Source organism: Mus pahari, unplaced genomic scaffold, assembly GCF_900095145.1.
Source record: "Mus pahari unplaced genomic scaffold, PAHARI_EIJ_v1.1 scaffold_12906_1, whole genome shotgun sequence".
In the NCBI taxonomy this organism is placed as follows: Eukaryota; Metazoa; Chordata; class Mammalia; order Rodentia; family Muridae; genus Mus; species Mus pahari.
Window position 1 is genome coordinate 1,203 of NW_018392896.1, and position 4,810 is coordinate 6,012.

Sequence of the window (4,810 nt, forward strand, 5' to 3'; positions counted from 1 at the left end):
AAATCCTGTCTTGAAAAAAAAAATTGATACTACAAATGTGAGCCATGTAATAATTTACCATTACAGGTATGCAAAGCAACCCATAATGAAGGGGAAAGAAAGAATATAAACAAAGTGATAAAAATCTTAAAATGTGACTCTTCTTCATAATTAGACCAAACTGTAATATTACTTTCTCCAAATCAAAAGATTTATTGGTTTAGCGAATGTAGTAAAGCTTTCACATGTGCCAATTATCTTTGCAGGCATGAAAGAATTCATACTGGAGTGAAACCCTATGAAGGCATTCAATATGGTGAAGCCTTTGTTCATCACAGTAGTCTCCAAATGTGTAAAATAATACATACAGTAGAGAAACGCTACAAATGCAATCAACGTGGAAAAACCTATTCACGACACTGTATTCTACAAAGACATAAAAGAACACATATTGGAGAGAAACCCTATGAATGTAATCAATGTGGTAAAGCCTTTGGAAAACACTGTCATCTGAAAATACATATGATTACACATTCTGGAGAGAAACCTTACAAATGTGATCAATGTGGTAAAGCCTTTGCATTCCATAGTACCCTCCAAGTACATAAAAGAACACATACTGGAGAGAAACCCTATGAATGTAATCAATGTGGTAAAGAATTTGCACAACACTGTCATCTAAAAATACATATGATTACACATACTGGAGAGAAACCTTACAAATGTGATCAATGTGGTAAAGCCTTTGCATTCCGTAGTACCCTCAAAGTACATAAAAGAACACATACTGGAGAGAAACCCTATGAATGTAATCAATGTGGTAAAGCTTTTGCACATCGTTGTCATCTCAAAGTACATAAAAGAATACATACTGGAGAGAAACCTTACAAATGTGATCAATGTGGTAAAGCCTTTGTAGGTCAGAATGATCTTAAGAGACATGAAAGAGTTCATACTGGAGACAAACCTTACAAATGTAACGAATGTGGTAAAGCCTTTGGATGTAATGCCAGTCTCCGTACACATAAAGCAACACATACTGGAGTGAAACCTTATGAATGTAAGCAATGTAGTAAATCATTTGTCTCTCATGGTCAACTTCAAAAACATGAAAGAATTCATACTGGAGAGAAAACTTACAAGTGTGATCAATGTAGTAAAGCCTTTACATATGAAAGTTATTTACAAGTACATAAAAAAACACATACTGGAGAGAAACCTTACAAATGTAATCAATGTGGTAAAGCCTTTGTAGATCAGAATAATCATAAAAGACATGAAAGAATTCATACTGGAGAGAAACCTTACAAATGTAAGCAATGTAGTAAATCCTTTGCCTCTCATGATCAACTTCAAAAACATGAAATTATTCATACTGGGGAGAAACCTTACAAATGTAAGCAATGTAGTAAATCCTTTGCCTCTCAGGATCAACTTCAAAAACATGAAAGAATTCATACTGGAGAGAAACCTTATAAATGTAATGAATGTGGTAAAGCCTTTGCATATGAAAGTTATTTACAAGTACATAAAAAAACACATTCTGGAGAGAAACCTTACAAATGTAATGAATGTGGTAAAGCCTTTGCACGACACAGTCATCTCAAAGTGCATAAAATAACACATACTGGAGAGAAACCTTACAAATGTAATCAATGTGGCAAAGCCCTTGCATATCATAGTACCCTCCAAGTACATAAAAGAACACATACTGGAGAGAAGCCCTATGAATGTGAGCAATGTGGCAAAGCCTTTGCAAATCAAAGTTATTTCCAAGTACATAAAAGAATACATACTGGAGAGAAACCTTACAAATGTGATCAATGTGGTAAAGCCTTTGTAGGTTCAAGTGATCTTAAAAGACATGAAAGAATCCATACTGGAAGAGAAACCTTACAAATGTAATCAATGTGGTAAAGCCTTTGCATACCATTGTCATCCTCAAGTGCATAAAAGAACACATACTATAGAGTAACCCTATGAATATAACCAATGTTCTTGAAAGGTGTGGTGGATTAAATATACTTGGCCCATGACAAGTGGCAGTATTAGAAGTATGACCTTTCTGGAGTAGATGTGGTGTTTGAGAAAGTCTGTCACTGTGGGGGTGGACTTTAAGATCCTATGCTTAAGCTCCACCCAGGGCAGAAGAGTCTTCTGGCTTCTGATCAAGATGTAGAACTCTTGTCTCCTCCAGCACCATGTCTGCTTGGACACTGCCATTCTTTTGACCTTGATGATAATAAGACTGAACCTCTGAATCTGGACCCAATTAAATGTCCTTTATAAGAGTTGCCTTGGTCATGGTATCTTTTCACAGCAATAAAACCCAAATTAAGACAAACAGCATAAATGATACCACACTGGGGCTGATGAGATGGTTCAGCAGGTAAGAGCACTGACTGTTTTTCCAAAGGTCCCGAGTTCAAATCCCGGCAACCACATGGTGGCTTACAACCACCCATAATGAGATATGACACCCTCTTCTGGTGTGTCTGAAGATACCTACAGTGTACTTATGAATAATATTAAATAAATCTTTTTTAAAAAAAGATGCCAAACTGCAGAGAAACTGACAAGTAGATAGTTCTCTGCATGTTTGGTAAATAGCATGTTTTAAATAGTCTCTTTTTCCTTCTCTTCTATTTTTCCTCATCTATATTCTACATGTCCTTTTCCTTTGCATTTTCCCCCCATGAGGACAGTGATGTCTTAAGATAGAATCTTTTTTTTTCTTTTATTAGATATTTTCTTCATTTACATTTCAAATGCTATCCCAAATATCCCCTGTACCTTCTCCCTGCCCCTGCTCCCCTATCCACCCACTCCCACTTTTAAGATAGAATCTTACATATAGTCCCGAATAGTCTTGAATTAAAAATCCTCCTACCTCTACCTCTCGAAGGCTGAGATTATACATGTGTATATCATGCTTAGGGTTTTCAAGCAGAAATCCATGGATGTGGAACCCTGAGCTAGAAAATAACTGTCTAATCTTTGGAAAATTGCTAAGGTGAAGACAGTGTTCAGGAGTAGACCTAGAGAGTACAGTCATGCCTCCACTTTTGTTAGCTCCTGGAAGCCCACTACTATAGGGACATGGAGTAAGCCTAGGCATTAGTTATAAAGCAGCCTTGTTTCACTTGAGACAATAAGAGGCACCAGATGACTAGACCAAGATGACCAAGATGACTAGAGATTAAAGCACAGTAAAGACCTTCTCAAGCCAGACAAGGACTCCAGGAGATGCTCTAACAGATTCAATGATCCTTTCCAGCGAGGACCAACTGCATTGTGTTCGGAGGTGTAAGAGGGTTCCAAGGTGCTTCCCACTAGCTTCACTTAGTGTTTATTTTAGTTAAGCTCTAGTGTTTATTTAAACCCAGACACTCATTTAATAGAATACACTATCTTTAACATTTATGTGAAACTCTTTCTAGGCCATTGTCCATGTCCAAAGAGCATCAGAACATGGTATCTGCTGCTGATATCTTGAAGCAATTACAGAAAGATCGCTGTTATGTGATTCTTTTAAAATATTTAATTTCAAGCTTCTTCAGAATTTTGAAGGTTCATAGGAAGAACACATAATGACCAGAGTGCCTTTGGCTATGTTAGTGATGGGCAGGGAAAGAAAAGTCTTGTGTGTTTTCATTAAAGGCTTCCCTCCTGTGTTTTACATCATGGAAAGCATGAATTATGATTGGTCTCTGAGGTCTTGCAATGTTTCTTTCTTTTTTTTTTTTAAAGATTTATTTATCATATGTAAGTACACTGTAGCTGTCTTCAGACACTCGAGAAGAGGGCATCAGATCTTGTTAGGGATGGTTATGAGCCACCATGTGGTTGCTGGGATTTGAACTCTGCACCTTTGGAAGAGCAGTCGGGTGCTCTTACCCACTGAGCCATCTCACCAGCCCCCTTGCAATGTTTCTTTTTGGTAATATTGCCTGATGAGCAGGTAATAAATTCGGGTCTTAAATGCACATGCAGAGATCAAGATTTTCTACTTATTCAATGTGTTTTCTTATAATCAACATTGTATTGAATGTGTAAAACATCTAAACTGATATATAGTGTAAGGAGGTTGAATCTGGGTTTTGTGCTGTTACTACACAATTCTACATGCAGTGAGTGTAGTTTAACTCCACTTTATTGTTGTAGTTGCTCACTATCACTTATTGACCATCTAACTCCCAGGAAGCACGTTATACTTTGAAACTACCTTTTCACTGTGTTATGTCATGAAACTTGCACGAGCAGACATTAAATTAAAAAGTGTTCTTTCTCTGGAATGTGCTCAGCAATTAATTTTGTATTGGCAAATTAAGAGAGCAGCTTTCAGATGCACACATTCACAGTTAACAGAGTCTGCTAATGATAAATGTTATCAATTGCAACGCCTATTTTTTTCCTTCTAGTCATCTTGATCTACTACAAATTTGTTCATTATCAGAAATTAAATTTAAGCAATTAACTAAATTATGGATATAGTGATACTGGGAAATTATCTTAAGAATAAATATGCACTGGAGAGATGGATCAGAGGTTAGGAGCACTGACTGTTCTTCCAAGGTCCTGAGTTGAATCCCCAGCAACCACATGGTTGCTCACATCCATCTGTAATGGAATTTGATGCCCTCTCATGGTGTGTCTAAAGACAGCTACAGTCTACTCACATACAGGAAGTAAATAGACCTTTAAAATAAAAAGTGGGCTGGAGAGATGACTCAGGTTGAATGCACTGACTGTGCTTCCAGAGGTCCTGAGTTCAAATCCTAGCAACCACATGATGGCTCACAACTCTCTGTAATGTGATCTTGGTGCCCTC

At 37.1% G+C, this 4,810-nt stretch overlaps 1 pseudogene; it reads left to right on the plus strand.

Annotated features, from left to right (window-relative positions):
• Positions 1-245: 245 nt before the first annotated feature.
• LOC110315242 lies at positions 246-2,393 on the plus strand (annotated as a pseudogene).
• The last annotated feature ends 2,417 nt before the right edge of the window (positions 2,394-4,810 follow it).